Genomic DNA, 23431 nt, shown 5'->3' with positions numbered 1-23431 from the left:
ATTATTTGGTTGATGATGACCTGTGGCTCTGGGTACCCACAAGCAATGTGTGATCTTCAATTGTTGGACATCACCAGCTACGATTCAAAGAAATATTGGCTCTGTACATATTCCTTTGAATTTAATTAATCATTGTTCAGAATCTCCACATTGTGCCATCCTGCAGCAACAAAATCCAAAGGATTCCGTATGTGAATAGATTTCCTGATTAAAAGGAACAAAAGAGAATCGCAAAGGGGCAGACCATCAGATTCATTTGTGTGTTGAAATATGATTGTTATATATCATGTCTAAAGAGGTGTTAAATTGCTTGGAACTGGTCTGGAAAGTCCAACACTTTCATTTTACCAAAGCAGATTTACTCCTACAGTCTACCATGATTTTCTGGCAGACTTTGCCAACTTGATCAATGAAATAAAGACATTGCATTTGCCCACTATGTAAATATTCCAAGTTCAGTATTCAAGGTTAAAAACTCATTATCAGAACCATCATAGGTTACACAAGGGTAGTTCACCCATTACTACAAACTTTCCTATTTTGGATGCGTCATTGATTTCATTCTTAATCTCAAGATCTCCAAGCATTTAAGATTTTCCTGCTTGGCAGGGGGTTGGACTGGATGGCCCTTGTGGTCTCTTCCAACTCTATGATTCTATGATTCTAAGATTAGGGGAAGGATAGCACATTTGTCTTGGGTCCTGGTATCACCACCCACAACAATTCTATGGTAGGGTTACCAGACGTCCCCAGTTCCCGGGGGCAGTCCCCAGATTTGCAAATCTGTCCCTGGACAAATTCCATCCTCAGAACGTTCCCAGATTTGCAAATTCGCCCCCGGGAAACATGGCAGTGGCAGCCTCAGCAGCCCGGAGCCTACCTGGTAGCTCAGTTGGCCCTGCTTGCTGCCATGGCGCCCACCATTTTTCCTCACCAGAAGTCCCCATATGGTGTGTCTTGTGCGCAACGGGCGCCATGGCAGCGAGCAGCTCCTGAAGCTAGCCAGGGCCACGTTGGCTCTGGGCTGCTGCCTGCCACTGCCACCGCCACTGCCAAAGGGGAACGGGGACGTCCGGCGGTACAGATCTCCTGCCCTCTTCCCCCTTTGTTTTGACTGATCAGGGGAGGCTCAGGAGTCGCGGGCGTTGCCCAGTTTGTTTGTTTTTTAAAAAAATCTGCGCATTTGTGTTTCACAGGATGTGAAAGAAGGGCTTTGCACCTTTATACAATATGCATGTGTGCTTGGGCCCAGGGTCTTTTGCCTCACCATCCCCCCTACTGACTCCCTGTTGCTACTCATCATCATCATCATCATCATCAAGTGTCCCCAGATTCATTGAAAAAAAATCTGGTAACCATATTCTATGGAGAAGTCTACCCCTTTGGGGATTTCTAGCTTGCTGGACTCAGTGTCCTCTGTGACATGCAGAGTGACACCACCTCCAGTACACCCTGCTCTGTTCCTCCTATAGAGTTTGGGCTGCTTAAATGGAAGCCTCTTGGTTGGGTAATAGCTTACTGTTAGCAAACCAGGCGTGTGTGTGTGTGTGTTTGTTTGTTTGTGGGCACACTGGCTTGCAAAATAAGGAAATGGTGATGCAAAAGTAAGTGTGTTCCCGTGATAAAGGCCCTCAGGGTATGCAGGAAAACTTTTGGGTGTAACCCAACTCAAAATTGCAGCAGGACACAAGGCTATGCATGCTCAAGAGTTGCACAGCTCAGCTCAGTTTTATTTATATTTATTTAATATATTTATATCCTTTTTCTCCCAAGTTTGGGAATCAAGGTGGCTCGCAACGTTTTTAAAGCGTCATCATGAAATTGCAAAGTAATGCAAAGAGTGTGGGACTCTTAATCTCCGGGTTGTGGGTTTGAGCTCCATGTTTTGCAAAACATTTCTGCATTGCAATGGGTTGGACTAGATGATCCTTGAGGTCCCTTCCAACTCTATAAAGTTGTGTGGAATAACTTAGGTTGGGTTAAGGTCAAGGAACTGAGCATTGCAATAGTGTGCCTTGGCCTCTTCAAGCTGCTGCTGCTAAACTAGCTTGGTATTTAACTCACCCAGATACTTTGTCGGTAGGACAGAGACACTTTGTGAGCTAGGTCTCCCTGCAGCTGAAGGCACTGGAGTTGAGGAAGGTACCAACCAGAGCATTTGTGTGAAAGGTACAGTAAGAATGTTTGTTGTGCATAGGGTTGCAGACAAGAACTCTGAACAGCATAGGGAGCTAGGACTTTTGGGCCACAATTCAAGCTCTGTTTTAAACCTCAAATGGCTTGGAACCCAAATACCTGATTGGCAAAGCAGCCTGCCCATGCCTTAAGGTCACCAGAGGGGGCCTTTTCCAAGTTTCCATCATTTAAGGCAGACTTCCCCAACCACACTGGCAGAGGCTGATGCAAGTTGAAGCCCCCGCAAGCCAGAAGAACACCAGGCTGCGGAAGGTTTGATCTACTGGAGCGAGCCTTCTCTGTAGTGCTATCTGGGTTGTGGAATGCTCTATACCCGCCTCACCACCCCAAATGGCACGGCTGTCATTTTGGCACCAGGTTTGTTTGCCAGAATACTTTTTTTTTTAGAGTTTTGGTGGTAATTCTGAACCTCATCTGCTTAATGTTTTCCTCTGCCTCTGTTTCTGTTGCTGCTGCATGAGTGTTTTATTTCTATCACCCCGTCCTTGTATCTGCATGCATGAAGGGCCAGTTTATAAATATTTTTAAAGAAATGAATAAGAACTCTGCACATGCTCAGGATGTAAGAACATAAGAAGAGCCCTGCTGGATCAGGCCCAAGGTCCATCTGGTCCAGCATCCTATTCATCACTGCTCCTGCGGGAGTGATGTCCATAGTTTAACTACCTTGGGGTGAAGAGTTCATTTTCCCTGCTCTGAATCTTCCCACATTCAGCTACATAGGATGTCCAGGAGTTCTGGCGTTCTGAGAGAGGGAGGTAAACTTGCCTCTATCCGCTTTCTCCGCAGACTGTACAAAATTTCATACACCTCTATCATGCGCCCCTTGAAAACGGGTCAAGGTGTCAGGAAATCTGGAGGAGCAGCACTTTCTTGGGGAGGCGGTGAACAGGTCCAAAGAAGCAAAGAGAAACAAAATGGATCTTCGGTGTGAAAATCTGAGATTCCCCCCCCCCCGCGCGCGCTTCCCCTGTTTTTGTTTGGGTGTTTAAATGGGGGTGGCGGACGGTGCTGCTGCAGCTGAAAAGCCAACCCCCCCCCCCCCCCGCGCTTCCCTTCGGAAGTGGCGCCGAATCAGCGAGCTGCGCCACGGCCATTGGAGGAGCCGCGTCTAATCCCGTCCGCGGGAGAGAAAAGCGCCCCGCACGCCAGCGCCTGCCGTCTGCTTGCTCGCTCCGCGTCTCCGTCCCCTTCCCCTTCGCACTCCGCCTCCGAGCGCCGCGACTGGCGCGCAGTCGAAAACAGCCAAGCCCGGGCGAAGCTGGCCAGCCGGCAGCCGCCGCTCCGGAGCTCCGCCCGCAACTCCCATGCCGAGGAGGCGAGATCCTCGACGGGGTCACCGCCTGGGCTCTCGCTCTCCTGCCAAGGTGGAAGCGCGTCTCCTGTTCGTGGGGAACTTTGGGGGAAGGGAAGGGGGAGGAATCCGGGAGACAAGCATCATAATAGTCATTTATTATTTATTTATCATTTGTCATTATCGTCCTTATTATTTCTGCATAAGGGACTCCTGCTATTTGGGTTGATCATGTCTGAATTTTCCAAGTCTCTCATAGCTAGGGGTGGTGGTGGTGTTGTGTGCCTTTGGAAAGCGTTTTCAATTCGGAGTGGGGCTGCAACGAGCGACGCCAATTCGAGAGCTGGGTGCGTGGGTAGCTGCTGCCCCGCGGCCGGCGGGTTTTTTTTTTTTTTTTTTTTTTGGCTGATGGCAAGGCGAGATGCCTCGGGTTTGAGGAAGACAGGTCCTCGGGTGGCTTAGCTTGGCGCGCGCACACACAGCGCTACCCACAAGGCTGGTGTAAAGGCGAGGGCTTCGCTTGGAACTGGGAGCAAAGTCTTCGGGCGAAGCTGTCGTGTGCATCGAGCTGTGAGTTCGAGTTCGTAAAGCGGGGTGGGAATCCGAGCCCGTCGCTTAAACTAAGACGGGGGATCCGAGGGCGAGTCCTATATAGATGCTTATTGGAGACAGGCTTCCAGCGTTTGTGGGGTTTAAATACTGGCTCAGGTAAGCTGAGGATCGAGTGGTGGTTGTTGTCTGTGGCATGATGAGCTAGCGGCTTTCCTCGCTTTCTAGCTATGCAGCAAGATCCTGTGCACATACGGCTTACTCTGAGGGAAAGAGCCACTGAGTTCATTTAGGTTTGCTCACGCAAGCCGGCATGCCTAGGACTGCAGCCAGCGCTCGTCTCTCCCCACCTCCTCTACAGCCCCAACTAATGTGTTTTTCATCCTCCCCCCCCCCCTTGGAAAGATATGGAAGAACAAGATACTGAGGCTACCGCTGGATTCTGACTCTGCCGCCGTCGCCTTCCTTCACCGTCTCGCTCCCAGCTTTCTGTGGACTTCCCGATTTGCTGAAAATCTGCAACAGTGTGGAAAAGGAATGAAACTTCTTGAAACTGGATTACAGGTAGGAGGAGATTTCCCCCCTGAAAAAAAGTTCTTGCGATTTATCTACTGTTTATCTTGCATTTATCTCCTAAGCCCTTATGCTCCCCACCCTCTTCCTGTTTCCGAATTCATGAGGACTGGAGGCTTGACTTTAGAAATCTTTCCAGGTTCAATCGTCTGGTGAAACAGGGCTATTTCTACATGAAACAAGAGCAGTTTGAATCTCCTCAAAATAATGCATTCCTTATGAACGGTAGGCTGGAGCAGCTCCAAAATAGGAAGGGTGGCGGTAAATAGTTGTAGCATTTTAAAGCCCAGCAGATTTATTATGGCATAAGCTTTGCGGACTAGAGTTTGCGCCATCTCTGCCAAGTTCTTTTGCCTTGTGGGACTTACGTTGCAATCCTGTATCTACTTACTCGGGAGTCGGTGTCAATTAACTCAAGGGGCTTGCTCCGTTGAGTCCTGTCTCACAGACGCAGGCAGGAAGGCTGAGGAATATGCTTTGTGTATTTTATTTCAAAAAATGGATTGCTGAAAGGGCAAAGTTTGGGATCATGGTGGTCTGAAAAAAGGAGGGGTGGTCCCTTATCAGGGGAAGATTACAAGACTGGAGAAGGAGAAGAACAGGATGATGGAATGGGAACAATGCAGCTTGGCGGGTATTAAACACTTCCCAACCTCCTTGATCCCATTGGTAAGACTGTTCAGCCAGATCCAATTTGCGAATATTTGGAAGTAAGTGCTGGAATTTTCTTCCTACTAGTAAGTTTAGTTTGTACATTTTAGGACCACTGCATTAAAAGCACTTCATGTCAGACAAATTGTACTCATAGTTTGCCTGGCATTCTAAGCAAGGGTTCTTGAGTTCTAGATGAGCACAATTGAGGATGTGGCCCTATACCTCCTTATATGAGACTAAGCCTCAACAAAGTCAGTTGGACTTGCTTCTGAGTAGACCTATTTAGGATTGTAGTATTTGTAGGAAAGGTCCATGGTAGAGTACATATTTTGCATGCAGAAGATCCCGGGTCCAGTTCTTAGTACCATCAGTTACTGGCTGGGAATGGCTGGGAAAGAGCCTCAGTCCCAGTTCCCGAACAGCCACTTCCAGTTCAAGTAGACAGCAAAAAGGGTAGGAGAACCAATGGTTAGAGTCACTCTAAGGCAGCTTCATATGTTCCCAGTAGGAAAATCAGGTGCAGAACTCAGTGGAGTGGAGGAAGAGTAGCCAACCACAGGAGACTGTGCTATCACTGCATTGTCAGAAAAATATAATTTTTGTGGTAGTGGGTTTCCCCCTTTTTCACCTGGGATCACTTTTTAAGCAAGCCTATTTTCCGTCTGGGTTGAATTTGCCCATGCAAGTAGTTTTGCTTGCGAAACAAATAGGTAGAAGCCTAGGTTGAAGGGACCTCAGAGGTCATCTATCCCAACCCCTGCTCAATGCAGGATCTGCAATGCAGGGTGTTACTACAGCATCCCTGACAGATGACCATCCAGCCTTTGCTTAGATAAGCAAAGGAGAGACCCACCACCTGCTAAGGCAGCTTTAGCGCTTCCTAACCTTTAGCAGAAAGACTGTACGGGATGAGATTCATACGACACTAATGGAGTTTAAGAGGAGAAACCTCTCTGCAGGGGGGGGGGGGGGAGAGACAGTGGGTGACAGTCAGTAGGACCAGAGATGTATCTTTGGAAAGAAGGAAGGGACAAAGTCTCTGGACCACTCTACAGGCTACAACCAAAAGCTCCTCTTTTATGGATGACATTTACGTATGCCAAGTATACTTCTAAAGGGTGGATTGGCAAAGGCTTAGAAAAGCATAAGGACAGCGGCATAGTGGTAAATTCTGAAGTGTAGATCCCCAGGACCGAGCTCCTGCACCCATGTCTCTTCTAAGATATTAGGACAAAAACAAACTTTTGCCTAAATGCTGACATGATGGTTTCAATGCTGAGGCAGTTTTATTTATTCTTCCCCTGCTCCCACTTTGCCTAACATTCAGCCTGATGAAGAGTTGTGATAAGCTCAAAAGGTTGCTTACTACTTTGTAACACTTTTAGTTGGTCCTCATAAAGAGATCTTGGGATCTTTCAAAGCAATAGTGGCGGTTTAAACATGTAGCTATGCATGCTAATAATCTACATTTCCCTCTGTTTGGTACATTTCACTTTTTTTTGGGGGGGGGAGACTTTATTTGGCATGCAGGGGGTTGGAAATTAGCACCCCAAGAGACTTCGTCGTTGTCTCTGCTCTTAAATAAGTGGTGGCACTTTGTCCCTGCTTGTCCGTAATCTACTGCACCACTGCGTGGTTTACTGAGGGGGGGGGGGGCAGGGGAAGCTTCTCAGGTTCCATGGGGTATCTGGGGGAATTGCAGGTGGGAGAATGGAAAGAGATGGAATTCTGTGTCTAGAGGAAACTTGACTCCTTTCTCCCATCTGCCTTTGTAAGGTCATTCCGTAGGATACTGCCCAGTATCCAATAAGACTGCTGGTCCACCTAGCACAATATAATCTACGCTGGCTGGCAGTGGTTTTACAGGATTTCAGGCAGGGGTCTTTCCCCAGACCTTTCTGGACGTGCCAGGGTTTGGACCAGGGACCTTCTGCATGCAAAGCAGATGCTCTGATACTCAGCTATGGCCCTTACCCACCCCAATACAGATCACCCACCACTTGCATACAAATTTAAAAGGCACTTGCTCTGGGATAATAGGCTCGAGGACTGTAATCATGTGCTTCCTCTTATGATGCACCATCACACAGAGCTGAGGAGAGGGGGCAAAGGAACCAGAGTGCCTTCCAGAGCAAGAAGGCATAGACCAGGTCTCCCCCCTTGTGTCTGATTTCAGATTTAATTCAGCTAAGGAAATTATTTCTATTTCTTTGAGGCTCCTTGTCAGTGAAACATTGATTAATGTTGAGCAGCTATGCCATTTGCGGGTTTCTCCCATATTTCTTAGAGAGAGTCTTCTTGCCTAGAGTACATTCCCTCTGCCCTAGTGTGCATGCAGTTTTGAAGGCATGTACCGTTTAAATGTGGTAGATGAAAATCCTTTAATCCTTTAATCCATGCCCATTCCGAGGCCATGGGCGAGCCAGTCCATTTCTCCTGATGCAAAGAGTTTCGGTTTTTTTTAAAAATATCTTTGGTGAAATTTTGGGGTACTGATGGAAAATGGAAAATGTTCCAACCAGGAATGTACTACTGTATTCTGCTTGTCCACTCATCAGTAGCAGTACAGAGCTCACAATCTTGTCACAGAAAACTCACTCCTGGTTTTCCGCATCACAAGATTCCTTAATCTAATCAGCGTAGTATAGGGAGGTGTGTGTGTGTGTCTGTGTGTGTGTGTCTCTCTCTGTGTGTGTTGTTGTTGTTGTTGTATATCTACTGCAAACTAACCTTAGGTCTACCAATAGATCCCAACCTATAATCCTTGAAGCTTTCACTGCAAACCACTCAGAGATCTCCCAGTAGATCTCCTACTACCCCCCCTTGCAGATCTACTGCTGACCATTTGAAGATCTACTAATAGGTCCCAGTTTCTACCATTTGGGCACTCCCACACTTAGGGGATTCTGCTATGGGGCAGTGTGGTTAATATTTCATCCCCTGTCCCTTTCATGTTAGAGAAATCCTCCCACTTTTTCCACGCTGCAGCTGCTGTTGCACAAACTGAAAACCTTCAGCACATTTGCAAGATGGGGGAGAGAAAAAAATAGTCCATTTGTTCCAAATGCCAAAGCAGCCCTCAGCCCAGGAAGCTGTTGTATGTGTTGGAAGAAGGAGTGGCTGGTTCCTAAAATAATAATGGGGGGGGGAAATGCTCCTCGTCGCTGCAAAGAAGTTTTATTTATCCTCTGTTCGTCATCAGAAAGCTGTTTCCCTCTGAAGATGTCTTGAGGTTCTGGGGGTGGGGGTAGCCCTCAAATTAAATGCTGCTGTGGAGCTTCCACCCCCTCTCCCTGCTTAATGGGGAACCTGGTTGCAGTAAATCAAAGAATCACTCATTTGGAGCCTAATTAATCAGCATCCCACTGTAGCGAAACAACACTTTCTTCCTAATGGAACCTTTGAAACTAGCATGTGGATCACAGCGAGGTCTCCAAGAGACATCAGGAGGGGGAAGCTCTTCAGTGTGAAACACTTTTTATTTATGTTTGCCTACTGTGGCTTTCAGCTTTATTCTGAAATGTTTCTGTTTCTGTCTCCCTTGGTCTTCTTCCTCCTTTTTGCTGCTGAAACACACAAAAGTCTAAGCCCGTAGTCACAGTTCCATTAATGTGCACTCACAATGCTGGTTTTTTAAAATCTGCATTCATGTGGCAGTTATCCAAAATGCATATGGATCCTGCGTTTCATTATAAAATACCACCGTTTGAGGCATTGTTTCTCAAACCAGTTTCACACCAGCTGGAGTCCTTGAGCCGTTCCTAGTTCCTCTCTAGCCAAGGTGTGGACACCTTAGTATAGGGCAGTGATGGGCAACCTTTTAAGCTTGGTGTGTCAAAATTCACCAAAAAACCGAGCATAACTCAGGTGGTGTGTCACTTCGAGAAAAAACCCATAATTTCGTGATATTCATAGTTTAAATAACAAAATGTATAATTGTAATATATAACTGTATTTAATAAACCAAAAACTAATTATTTAACCAAACCAAACCAAAAAACCTCTTATTTATCACAAAGTGCCCAGAGTTGTTGAGCTTTTTGGGGGGAGCTGCTGACCAAAGTTTTGGAGGTTTTTTGGGGGAAGTGCAAAAGTTGCTTTGCTTTTTTGGGGGGGATGCCCCAAAGCTGCTGTGCATTGTTTTGGGGAAAAGAGAACAGAAATAAATGAAGAATAATACCTTCGCTAAAACTAACACACAGCACTGACATAGTCTGCCAAAGCACCAAAGCACCAAAAAACAAAAAAACAGCACAGAACGGGTTAAAAAATGAATGCTGTTACACCCAATCATCGTCTGCCAAAGCACCAGAAAAAACAGCACAGAAAAAACCAATCTCTGGCTACCAGCAGCAACAACAACAACAAATGGTCCAATGGGGCGTGTGCCAGCAGCGAGGGCTCTGCGTGTCACGTCTGACACGTGTGTCATAGGTTCACCATCACTGGTATAGGGTCAAGACATGCCACCCTGTCAATGCCCCCCTGGTCTGCACACCAACAGAAATGAATCTGACACTAATGAAGCTATGCTGATGTGAACTGCTAGGGGAGAAAGGGCTGTGAAATGCACCAAAAACAAAAACTTTGATGTGCTCAAGAGCAGTAATGTGAACACACCCTAGGACATTGGGATGCCCATGTATTTTGGGGCAGACTTCAATCGCTTCCTGAGTCCCTCAATAATAAGCAGGTGGAAAGGGGGGAGAGAGGGGGGGAGGGGGAGAGAGAAAAAAAAACACTTTGGTATGTGAGTGAGTATTGGCCAATGTGACTGCAGATTTGCATCAGAAATTGTTTCTTTGTTGTTTACAGCTTGGCATGCAAAAACTGCAGGCAGCTTAAAATCTCTCTCTCCGTACATAGTAAAACTGCATCCAACCGCTCTCTCAAATAATAAGAGGTCTTTTAGGAAAACATATATATATTTGGTTTCCTTTTTAATTTCACTTTTTGAGGAGACACAGCAGAAGCATCTGAGACTTTCAGAGACACTCACCCTCATCTAGGTAAATGAGGTTTTCCAAATAAAACTTGCTGCTGTTGTGCAATGCTCAATGTACCGAGACAGCTCGAAGACACAGGATAAGACAGAAATCCAGATAGCAGATATGAAGGGCATCATTTCTGCTGTTAACGAAACACACCTGGGTGGTTGCATAGGGAGAAATGGGCAGCCTTTCTGTTTCTCCAGCTTACCCATGGGAGAACACTCAAAACTGCAAGTGAAACATAGCATTGCTGCAACGGACAGCCAAAGCCTCCTGCGAGAGGAATATAACAAAGCGGGAGCCGCAACAAAATGTGGCAGAAAATCTTTGCTCACTCATGGGATTCAGGGTTGCAACTAGCCACCAATGCCTCCAGTGTGGTGTGGTGGTTAGAGGGAAGGACTAGGGCCTGGGAGACCAGGGTTCAAATACCACCTTGGCCATGGTGAAGCTCACTGGGCAAATCACTGCCTCTCAGTCTAAGCAGCCTCGTAGGGTTGATGCAGGTATTAAATGAGGAGGGGCAGAACCATGTACACAGTCTTGAGCTCTTTGGAGAAAAGGTGGGATATAAATGGGGGGGGAGGAGCAATATTATATGCAGCTGAGGCTGCCCCACCAACCTCAGTTTGCACCCACCTGTTTGTCTTCTTGCTTACTGCCAGTTGGGGTGGGGGATCTGTCTGCCGTTGGCCATGGTTCCAGCTACTGCAGGCCTGTCGGTTAAAGTTGCTGCAAGTGGGTTCCTTGATTTGGACCTTGTGTCGAGTACACAATGAATTTGCTTTCCACCACAATAAAGATTTCCAAAGCTTTACTGGGAACAGCCTAAAGATAGTTACAAATAAACTTTGCAAAATACAAAATAGCTCATTGCTCTTAAACAAGCAATGTGGTCCCATCTTCTTTATAGTCCTTGGTGCAGTTCAATAAACTTTCCTCTCTCTGGTCCCAGAGGGAGATGCTATGCTTGTTCATCACTCCGGTTTCACTTTCCTGAAGAGATATTGCCAGCTCTGGTTTCCGGTGATGAGCCATCAATTAGTCTAAACACTAAAATGGAAATATCCAGCCGCATTTGCCAGAGGCAAACCTCTTGCCTGATGGAAACCTCTCTGCATAGTGTTTTAAATTCAAACATTGAAACAATTACATTTTATGCATATTAAACTAATATCTTTAGCACTCCCACCCTACCAGTCCCAAAAGGTGCCAGCCAGCACTGATTAAGGGTTCAGACAGGCCAAATCCCTTTCTCCCTCCTTCAGTTTTACATCATTCATTTGCAATGGACATAACATTCCTTTGATTCTGGACCAAATATGCTTAATCTTCACCAGGCTGCTCTGCGGTGGGTGATTCCTCCTTGGGTTCCCCCCCCCCCCCGTACTGCTTCAAAAAAGCCAGCATTCCCAGAACATGCTGATTTCTCCTTATTAGTTCTCAGTGGCCCTGTTTTATCTCCAGTCCTGTCGGCACTGAGTCTGCTATTAGTGGGGATAGTGATGTAAGGTCCCTTGCTCTTCTTTTATGGAGCTACGTATCCCACAATCTCTTCCTCCTTAAGTACCTGAATGCCTCCATCTCATGGTTTATGGAGACATCACTCCCCTTCCTTTCAGTGACACATCTATAACCTTTGGGCTTGCTGTTCCGAGAACGTCAGCTACACTAGCCTTTCGGTAAGGGTGACTGCATTCTGGCTTTTAGTGCTCCTGCTCCACATAACCTCTAAATGCCCCATGGGCTTTAGCAGCCCGGTGAGATTGGATTACCTAGGCCACTCGGCGAGTGTCATTTCGGGGAAGCGACTTAAATTCTGCAGTGTGTGCAGGGCTAATGGGAATGTCTGCTTTGCAATCCCCAAGGGTAGCGGATGCTCTAAAAATGCCAGTTCTAGGTTCTGGGGGGTCTCTTGTACAAGATGATCTCCGCCCTCCCTAGGTGTGCTCCAATTCTCCTCCTCTCCACTCTTGTCGCTGCCACTTCACTTTCCTTTCTGGCCCCATTCCAAGAGCAACCCAATGGGATGTTTATTGCTATCAAGGGTCCCAGATCAAGGGTTGCTCACCTTTGCAGGCTGGTCACCTTTTCCCATTGCCCCCTCTTTTCTTAGGGACCCAAGCTCAGCAGAAGAGCACTTAGAACCATATAATTGTAGAGTTGGAGGGGCCCTGAGTACCATCTAGTCCAACCCCCTGCAATGCAGGAATATGCAGCTGACCCATACAGGGATCAAACCTGCAACCTTGGCTTTATCAGCATCACCCTTTAACCAACTGAGCTATTTTGCATGTGGAACACGTTCCAGGTTCAACGCCTGGCATCTCAAGGTAGAGCTAGGACTGATCCCTGCCTGAAATCCTGGAGTTGATGATGGCAATAAATGGACCAGTGGTCTGACTTGGTATTACTTCCTGTGCTCCTCTGTTGACGCTGATTTTTAGGATTTGGGAATCGATTTAACATTGGAATTGCTGTGATTTTCACAATTTCGTCTATATTTTTTCAGCTGCTTTGAGTGAGTCCTTTGGAGGGCATTATGCACACACACACACACACACACACGTACTACCTCTCCAAGGGTACAGGACTAAGTTTGTGGGAGGTTACAGCTCCTCTTGTTGCTCACCTGGAGAGAGCAAGTGAACAGGCAGCAACAAGAAGGTTAAGGGGTGATACGATAGCCATGTTCAAATATATAATAGGATGTCGTATAGAAGAGGGTGAAAGGTTGTTTTCTGCTGCTCCAGAGAAGCGGACACGGAGCAATGGATTCAAGCTACAAGAAAGAAGATTCCACCTAAACATTAGGAAGAACTTCCTGACAGTAAGAGCTGTTCGACAGTGGAATTTGCTGCCATGGAGTGTGGTGGAGTCTCCTTCTTTGGAGGTCTTTAAGCGGAGGCTTGACAGCCATATGTCAGGAATGCTTTGATGGTGTTTCCTGCTTGGCAGGGGGTTGGACTGGATGGCCCTTGTGGTCTCTTCCAACTCTATGATTCTAAGGAGAAGGAGCAGCAGGAGGCTCCGGATGCTAGTATTGGACCCTCTACCAAGTAGCAGTTCTTGGCAGGGGCCCAACAATGCTGACTTCTGATGCCAGCTCTGATTCTTCAATCTAGAGATGTGCTGCTTTGCACCCGGTCCTTTGTCCAAGTGAGGTTGGTGAGGACACACACCGCCGCTTTCTCAGAGCTAGTGCCCACGTCACATAATGTGAATCCTGGCCATATCTGCTTGGCTTCTTCCCTTGCTGATCTCTCTTTGACAGGTGACAAATGTCTCTTGGGATGTCACATGGGGCCAGGCCATGTTTTTTAGCCCATCACAGATGTATTTATGGTAGCTTTAGTCCAGCTGGATCTTTCTGCTTCTAGGATTGTTTATGTGTGGGTTTTTTTTTTTAAAATAAAATAAAATAAAATAAATATAAAATCATGCTGTTTAATGTTGCGTGCCTCTCCGGGTGCCATTTGGCAGAGAGATTGGTCTATAAATATGTGAAATAAATTAGTGGCTGGCGTGTAATTGCAAAGAGCATTGAGTTGCGAGTGATCCAGGAAGCCCATATTTCAAACTTCACCCAGTCCTTGAACTCAGTAGTCTGCCTTAGATAAGCCAACAGCTCAGAACTCTTTGCTCATAAACTAAATTTCAGGACATAAACTCTGGCCTGCTGCACAGAGTTGTTGTAAGGAATCCTGAGATGTGAAACATTTTAACTATGAATCTAGCTATCTATTTATAAATCACCTTTTGCTAACAATGACACACACCAATGAGACCCTGATATGGCAGTAAGTAAAAACAACAACAGGGAACTGATGGACTGAATCCACAGTTTTTCTAGAACAGGCTTCCTCAACCTTGGCCCTCCAGATGTTCCCTGACCACTGGTCCTGCTAGCTAGGGATCATGGGAGTTGTAGGCCAAAAACATCTGGAGGGCCCGAGGCTGAGGAAGCCTGTTCTAGACCCATTGAAGTTCTTGGATATGGCTGTAACTTAGTTTCATTAATTTAAATGAAGGTCTACTCTGAGTAAGGCCAGCATTGGAAACAATCCAATGTTTTTATATAGCAACAGCCATAGTTGTTATAGAATTTAAGGCTGTTGCCCACTGAATGACACTTTACACTATTGATTATATGACTTTTAGTTGATGGATTTGAACAGATAGTTCAATTGACATACTGTATATTACTATATGAGTAAAAGCAATATTTCTGAAACAAGAAGTGTACTTATATAGGAATGAGTCCCATTGAACTCCATGATGCTTATTTCTGAGCATACATGTATAGGATAGGACTTTAAATGATATATTCATGAGTCAGGAAGGTATCACTTAAGAAGAAACATTCCTCCTTCTTTGTCAAAAAAAGTGCTGGGGGCGATTGCTATCTTCAGTTTTTAAAAGCACTTTCACCAAATGTGTGTGTGTGTGTGTGTGTGTGTGTGACATCACTGTCAATTAAAAGTTTTTTAACTGATTGATCTGATCATAGCTGCCAAGTTTTCCCTTTTCTCGCGAGGAAGCCTGTTCAGCATAATGGAAAATCCCTGAAAAAAAAGGGATAACTTGGCAGCTATGGATCTGATCCAGGCATCCCCAAACTGCGGCCCTCCAGATGTTTTGGACTACAATTCCCATCATCCCTGACCACTAGTCCTGTTAGCTAGGGATCGTGGGAGTTGTAGGCCAAAACATCTGGAGGGCTACAGTTTGGGGATGCCTGAGATCAATCAGTTGATCGAACATTGCAGCCCTAATGTAATCATTAAATACATAGATAAAATTTTATACTCCAATTAGCAAGTGGATAAGGTTACAGTTGGACTGTAAGACTGCAATCCTATATGCATTGACTAGAGAACAAAACCCAGTAAGGGGATTTACTCTCAAGTCAAATCGAGTAAAATCTCAGTTGAATTTTCTTCTGAGCAGATATGTGTAGGATTTATTTGGTGTTTTTTTTGACCTGTAGAAGTCTTTATATACTGTCCTCTCATAAAATATCGGGGAAGTGTCTAGCAACACAAAAACATTTTTTTCAAAAAAACCCCCATTAAAAACAGTACCCAAAAATCATTAAAATGACTGGCTCCTCAAGAAGAAATTAAACAACTGCATAAGTCTGCCACCATAAAGTCTTCAAGAGACGCCTGGAAGTCTAAAGCAAGGATGCCTGCTGAATCTCTGATGGAAGAGTCATCCACAGTATGGTACCTGTGACACTATATAGCAGACTTCTGGTTCAGGCCAGTTGAGTCTCCATCATCTGTGACATGGCTGGGATATAAGGGTTCAGGCGAGTAATCTGAGCACAAGTTTTTCAGGACTTTGGATATCAATGCAAGGGCTTCAGATGTGGCCTCATAGTCTATGGGCAGCCAGAGCAGATGTTTTAACAGAGGTAGTGATATGCTGCTGAACATCTGCCCACATCAACTAGCTGCTGAATTCTGCTGGAGCCTCCAGGCCAGGTCCAGGGGCAGCCTCACATAGAGTGCATTAACATTAATTCAGCCACAAGGCTTAGCTGCCAAGTATCCCATTTTTCGCGGGAAACCCCCGGATTTTAATCCGTTTCCCACTGTTCTCCCGAATGGAGAAAAATCCCGGAAATCCCCCGGATTTCCGACCTGCCAGGGAGCCTCCATTTTGGGTGCTGCTCTGCCCATGTGTGGGCACCGGAAATAGGGCAGAGCAGCACCGGACGTCGCTTCTACGCATGCCCGGCGGCCATCTTGGTGGTGGCCGCATGGAGGCGGCCGTCACCAAATTGGCCACCGCCATGTGGCCACCACCAAGATGGCTGCCGGGCATGCGTAGAAGCACCTTCCAGTGTAGCTCTGCTCTATTTCCGGTGCCCACACATGGGCAGAGCGGCCCCGGAAGTTGCTTCTACGCAACCTCCGGTTCCGCGCCGCTGCTGTTCCCGCATTTTTCAGCGGGAGACTTGGCAGGTATGCCACAAGGTTACCACTGTGTGGACTACAGAGGCCAGGTTCTCATGATCCCTATAAGGCTATTCCTAGCCACAGAGGTCACTTGGGCCTCTAATGACAAATGGGTCCAGGAGTACACAGCAGCTATGTGCATGCTCCTTTAGAGGGAGTGCAACCCCACTGAGAAAAGCCAACTGGCCTATCATCTGGACACAAGAACCACCTACCCAGAGAGCATTCATCTTCCCAGGATTAAAACTCAGTGTATTGGCCCTCGCTCATTCCCCAGCATTAGAGCTTTGGCTCAACAGCCTCTGTTGATCATGCTTGTCATGTTGCACTCAGAGTAGGATTTTGGCAGGGAGACATCCACGATGTAGCTCAGCAGAGGGGTTGTTTTTATCACATTTTGAAGTGAAGTGAGACACACTACTTCTGAAAAAGATAAGGCAATGCAAGACCATTTAAAAATCTGGAGTCTTAAGTTACCATAAGCACACCACTGATTTCTCTCTCTCTCTCTCTCTCTCTCTCTCTCTCTCTCTCTCTCTCTCTCTCTCTCTCTCTCTCTCTGTGTGTGTGTGTGTGAGAGAGAGAGAGAGAGAGAGAGAGAGAGTATGTGAGAGAGATTTGCAAGGAAGTCAGTCATTTTTGGAGACAATAGGAGGGATAACCTACCCATTCTGCCAGTTCATACATTTTGAGTGTCACTTTTTCATAACTACAGAGCCACATTCTGTGCACATACCATACATGGGTTGTTACGCTGTCAAAACAGGGAAGTCCAGATGGACTTTCCAAATTTTCTCTGAAACTGTAAGCATCAATCGGGTGTTGTGCTTTTTTAGTACCAGATGTTTTATGGACAAATGTGTAACCACCCCAACCATTAACACCTATGCACACAACAGCTCATTTTATAGTGCATAGGAATGATGGAAATGACAGTTCAAAACATCTGGAGGCATCAGGTTGGGCAGGGCCATCTCAGGCAGGTCGGGCGCCCTGGCGCTGAGGCGCGGAGATCGCTCTGGTGACCCCGCCCTCGCAATGCGCAGCATGGCTTCCGCGCGGCTTTGGCACGCAGCGGCCCCCCTGCCAGCCCCGCACCACCGGGACTGCACCTAGAGCCGGGCCTGGATTGGGGAAGACTTGCTTGATGACTCCTAGTTTGTCCAGGCCTGCTGTATTGGTAGATCTCCTGCAACTAATTGGTTTCCTAGAATAAATGCACCTCAAACCCCTTTGATTGGTACAAGTAATAGAATCATAGAATTGCAGAGTTGGAAAGGTTCATTCTAGTCCAACCCCCTGCAATGCAGGGATCTCAACTGAAGCATCCATGAAAGATAGCTGTCCAACCTCTGTTTAAAAACCTCCCCCCCAAAAAGTAGAAATCTGCAAGCATAACTACTGCTCATCAGAATTTGTAATTATGGGAATGCATTTACTACCCCTGGATAAATTACCTTATATTCTAGAAGAGCTTTTCAAGAACATCAACCTCCTTTGGCAACTGCTGTTCATTCTTGCACATCCGTTCCCTTTCAATGAACTTGACCACTGAGTTCTTTTTTTATCCCTCTGACTCATTTTTTTTTCCAGCTTTGTGTTTCCTTTGCTTTTTCCCCCCTTTAAAAATGCCTGACGGGAACCTCTTAATGCTATTGATTAATCCCAAGCACGGTAGCTTGACTGAAGTCAACCCCCCCAAAAACATTTTTATCTTCCTTTATATGATGACCTACATATGCAGTATTCGTGTGTGTGTGAGTGAGTGAGTGAGTGAGAGAGAACACACACACACACACACACACACACACACACACGTGCACTGTTACCAAAGAGCTCAGTTACAAAAGATATGAAAGCTGGGTCTTAAGATTCCCCCCCTCCGCACTTTCCCCTGCATGTATACACCTGCTAGGAATGTTTTCTTTTGATTGTGAGATGGAGGAAAAAAGTAGACTCCAAATGGACAATGGCTTCCAGTAGGGATGAATGGCTTTCCTCAAAGAATTCTGGGAGCTGTAGTTTGTTAAGGGTGCTGAGAGTTGTTCTAGGGCTGCCATATGTCTGGATTTCCCCAGACGTTACTGGGATTCCAAAGGCAGAAATGCTCAACAACTTTAGGGGGCATCCTGGTTTTTACTTTCAGAAATATGGCGACCCTATTTTACCCCTCTCCCTAAGCTACAATTCTCAGAGTCCCCTGTGAAGAAGGCTTGACTGTTGAACTGCTCAAAGCAGGGGTGCTTTGACACCTGGGCGGGGCGCCGCTCCGCAGCGTCGTGATGTCACGCCGTGCGGGCGTGACACCCCTCGCTGACCCGCTCCTCACCTCCGTCCAGGGAGAGCGCGCACCGCAGCAGGAAGGGAGAACGTGCGTTGGTTGAGCAAGCCCAAGCGAGGTTTTTGCCGGGTGGCTGCCGGGACCGGCTTGCTCCCTTGGCCGACGTGCTCTCTCTCTTCCAGCTGCGGTGCGCACTCTCCCTGGGTGGAGTAGAGGGGCGGGCCAGCGAGGGGCGTCACAAGCGTCACCTCGCTGGCCCGCCCCTCAACTCCACCCAGGGAGAGCGCACGGCAGCAGGAAGGGAGAATGTGTGTTAAAGAGAAACCAGCAGACCCTTTGTTTAATTTCCAAGCAAAGGGCCTGCTGGTTTCTCTTTAAGGTTTCCAGATTCAAAAGAGAGCAGGGCAATTAAAGGCACAGAAGTCCTGTCCACTATTGAGTCTGGCAACCCTACTAAGGCACCACACAAACACTCTAAGGTGGCTTTAAGTCTTGTCAGAATTCTTGTCACCATGCTGAAAACTGAGATGACACCCTTTCTGGTATCGGAAAGGCGATCCCTGAAGAGCCAATCTAAGCCCATCCTTGAAGACTTTCCAAATGATGTGTACAACTTTTATTTACCCAGACTTTTAATTAGTTCTCCCGCTTTAATATCTTTGTCCTTCCCATATTGCAAGTTTTATTGGTTCCCCATTGTGATAACAATTATCTTCTCCCCCCTTTTGTTGGTGTTGCTGTAACGTCCTCTAATGTTCTTAATTGCTTCTTTTTTATTGTGCGTTTAAAATTTTATGTGGTTATATTGGGCTATGTGCCTTTCGGCAGATGGGTAGAAGATACATGACTGAAATAAATAAATAAGGCCGCAATGCCAACGTCACTCGCCTAGGAGTAAACCCCGCTGAATCTCAAGGCTGGGAAAACAAGAAACTGAGAGAATTAAAATTGACAGACTTGGCCATCCCTTGTATTGCTTTATTGGAGATTCTGCAACCCACAAATCTGCTCACCCTTGGTTTAAACAGATCACTGATTAACATTTTATTTCCATGAGGGTGCATTCTCTCTCCCCTCCACATATCCTCAGTGCCTTTCATCTTTTTTTGTCGCGTATTCTTAAACTATCCCCCTGATAATGTGACCATGTGGTCCCCAACCTTTTTGGCCCAGAGGTGCATTTGGGAATTTGAGAAATCCCTGTAGGCACCACAGAATACCCATTTCACACAAGAAAATCTGGTGATGCTAATAGTGCCCCCCTAAAACAATAGACGAAACACCAACCTCCCCCCAAAATAAGTGAAGAGTGGACAAAATTAGGCAATGCCTCCCCCCCATGGGCAAAACACCCCCAATCAAAGACTAAATATGTAAATGCCCCCCAAAGATTAGACAATCCCTTCAAATGAAAATCAGCAAGCAAAAGACAGCACTTTTAAGTTCCCGGTTGAGATCCTTCCTACTTCAGAACCTAATTATGGGGCAACAACTGCTTAAATAGTTGTTTAAAGCTGCTATCCTAAACCTTGAGAGTAGGCCGCATTACTAGAGTTTTCGATATTGAGCTAGGAGCTAGATTATATAAAATAGAATATGATTTTAAAAGAGAGAATGTTATCAAGGAATTAATGAAAGGTGGTTGTGTTAGGAGTTATATTATATAAGATAGAAAGTTAAAAGTAAATAATGTTATTTTAAAGAAAATTAGAAGAGGATAAGAATATAGGTATAGATAATGCTACATAAGGAACTGTCAATGAGGAGAGAGAAATGAATTCCAGAAGGAAGAGATTGAGGGAAGTCATCCGATGATGTTAAAGGATAGTGTTAAGAAGATATAAGAATTTTGTGTTGTTTGACTGTGTCAGCATTGTTTGTATTTTGTTGGTATTGTTCTTATAAAATGAATAAAATTATTTTTTTAAAAAAAGAGAGAGAATAAGCCCCATTACATTTAACAGGATTTAAGTAGACATAGTTAAGATTGTGCTGTAAAGTCTCCAGTTATTGGGGCAGAGGGAGGGGCCACTTAATAAAACTCAATAACCTCGCCTTCTGCTTGCCCCGCCCCACAATTTAGTCAAATCATGACTTCCTGGTTACCTTCTCAACCAGTGTGAGAAACGTCACAATAAGTGCAGGAGGAATCTCCCTCTGACTCATCTGTGATTTGAGCACTGCATATTTCACACCAAGTTCAGGTAAATCAAAGCCCCAAAATCAGAGAGAGATTTGGATGGTGAGAATTTCATGAGCACCTTTAGAAATGACAGCGTACCAAGTGCAATGAATAAACACGTCCAATTGACTCTTGTCACATTCTTCGCTATATCAGCCACTTTAGGTAGCCAGGTCTTCAACTATGCTATCCTGTATGCTATGAGCTCTTTCTCTGTTTGCTAAACTTTATGTAGCTGAAATGACGCTACATTGATGCACAAGCAGAAGGTATGCTGGCTTTGGGGCTGCTCAACAATAGCAGAACAACAACAAAAATCCCACTTTGGTCTCCTGAAAGAATGTGCGGCTGGTTGAAGCTGTGAACCAGAGCATAGGTCGGTGGTAGAACAGCTGCTTTGCATGCAGAAGGTCCCAGGTTCAATCCCTAGCATCTCCAGATAGGGCTGGGAAAAGTCTCCTGCCCTGAATCCTGGACAGTTGCTGCCAGTCAGTGGGGGCTATACTGAACTAGATGGACCAATTGAGCAGACTTTGTTTAAGGCAGCTTCCTTTATATTTTGATGCAGGTCCTGCCTGGCAATTCCTTGTGCTAAATAGCTGGTGGCTTTTACTTTTCTTTTCTTTTGAAAACTACCCGGTCTCTGCCATCCGAGCCTGTTCCAAATGATCTAGACAGCACAGCTTTCTTATCAGGCTTGGCTACTTCATTTCTGAATTCCTTTGGCATTCTTGGCTGTCCCATCTAGGACTTGTGACATGGTTGCTTGTTTAGTTTCCCAGATTTCTCCATCACCTCCTCTTGGACACCTCAATAGCTATCAGTGAGTGTATTTTTAAAAGAAGGCGGAAGGGTATAGATAGCCCTTCCACATCCTCTGCTTTGTGCCAAGATGCAAATAATCCTTACTTTTCTTTCTGTTTCTCCACCATCCTTAAGGATGCCCACCATTTTTTATTGCGTTTTTCTCCTTCCTTCCTTTCATGCATTATTACTATGACCTATCAACCCTATACAGCTTAGGCCAAGGCTATCTGAAAGACCATATTATCCCATGTAAACCTGCCCAGCCTCTGGGAATCTTCAGGGGAAGCATTTTTCTCTCTCTGACCACCCTTAGAGGCAGGTTTGGTGGGGAAGCAGGAGAGGGCCTTCTCGGTGGCTGCCTGTGGACTTTGGTACTCCCTCCCTAGGGAAGCTTGATGGGCCGTTTCCTTGTCCTTCCACTGGTGGGTGAAGAGTGTTCTTTTCTGACAGGCCTTTTTTAAAAGGAAAGTACAGTGGTATCTTGGTTTAAGTACACAATTGGTTCCAGAAGTCTGTACTTAACCTGAAGCGAACTTTCCAATTGAAAGTAATGGAAAGTGGATTAATCCGTTCCAGACAGGTCCGCGGAGTACTTAAACTGAAAGTACTCAAACCGAAGCGTACTTAAACCGAGGTATGACTGTATAGTGCTGTGCTGCTTTTATTATCTGTATTTTGATATATTTGTTTGTTATTTTGTTTTAATTCTATTTGCTTTTTAATGATGACCTTCTGTATGCTATCAGCTTTTTTGTATGTTATCTGCATTGTTTTAATTGGTGCAATATGCTTTGAGTTCCAGTCTGGGGGAAAGGCGGGATATAAATGATAGAATCATAGAATCTTAGAGTTGGAAGGGATCCAAGGGCCATCTAGTCCAACCCCCTGCAATGCAAGAATCTCAGCTGAAGCATCCATGTCAGATAGCAACAACCTCCAAGGAAGGAGAGTCCACCAGCTCTCGTGGGAGTCTGTTCCACTGCCAAACAGCTCTTACTGTCAGAAAGTAGTTGTTGTTCTTTCTTCTGAATGTTGTCAGAATCTCCTTTCTTGCAACGTGAAGCCATTGCCTCGAGTCCTACCCTCAAGAGCAGGAGAAATCAAGCATGCTGCCTCTTCCATGTGATAGCCCTTAAGATATTTGAAGATGGCTATCCTATCTCCCTATGGTCTGAAGCTCAACATCAAAAAAACCAAGATCATGGCACTGGTCCCATCACCTCCTGGCAAATAGAAGGGGAAGAAATGAAGGCAGTGAGAGATTTTACTTTCTTGGGCTCCTTGATCACTGCAGATGGTGACAGCAGTCACAAAATTAAAAGACGCCTGCTTCTTGGGAGAAAAGCAATGACAAACCTAGACAGCATCTTAAAAAGCAGAGACATCACCTTGCCTACAAAGGTCCATATAGTTAAAGCTATGGTTTTCCCAGTAGTTATGTATGGAAGTGAGAGCTGGACCATAAAGAAGGCCGATCGCTGAAGAATGGATGCTTTTGAATTATGGTGCTGGAGGAGACTCTCGAGAGTCCCATGGACTGCAAGAAGATCAAACCTATCCATTCTGAAGGAAATCAGCCCTGAGTGCTCACTGGAAGGACAGATCGTGAAGCTGGGGCTCCAATACTTTGGCCACCTCATGAGAAGAGAAGAATCCTTGGAAAAGACCCTGATGTTGGGAAAGATTGAGGGCACTAGGAGAAGGGGACGACAGAGGACGAGATGGTTGGACAGTGTTCTCGAAGCTACGAACATAGAGTTTGACCAAACTGCGGGAGGCGGTGCAGGACAGGAGTGCCTGGCGTGCTATGGTCCATGGGGTCACGAAGAGCCGGACACGACTAAACGACTAAACAACAATCCTATCTCCTCTCAGTCTCCTCTTTTCCAAGCTAAACTTATTACCCAGTTCCTTCAAGTCTTTCTCGTAAAGCTCAGT

General features: G+C 45.9%; 1 protein-coding gene across 1 annotated transcript in view; it reads left to right on the top strand.

Annotated features, from left to right (window-relative positions):
- Positions 1-3387: 3387 nt before the first annotated feature.
- CHRM2 (cholinergic receptor muscarinic 2) overlaps positions 3388-23431 on the top strand; it is a 150403-nt gene continuing 130359 nt past the window's right edge. Inside the window, exons 1-2 of the mRNA XM_035127737.2 lie at positions 3388-3563; positions 4445-4603. The gene's annotated coding sequence lies outside the window, so the exon portion shown is untranslated. The remainder of the gene's footprint in view (positions 3564-4444; positions 4604-23431) is intronic.

The sequence above is a fragment of the Zootoca vivipara genome, chromosome 10, assembly GCF_963506605.1.
Source record: "Zootoca vivipara chromosome 10, rZooViv1.1, whole genome shotgun sequence".
Classification (NCBI taxonomy): domain Eukaryota; kingdom Metazoa; phylum Chordata; class Lepidosauria; order Squamata; family Lacertidae; genus Zootoca; species Zootoca vivipara.
This window is presented reverse-complemented; position numbering and strand designations above follow the sequence as displayed.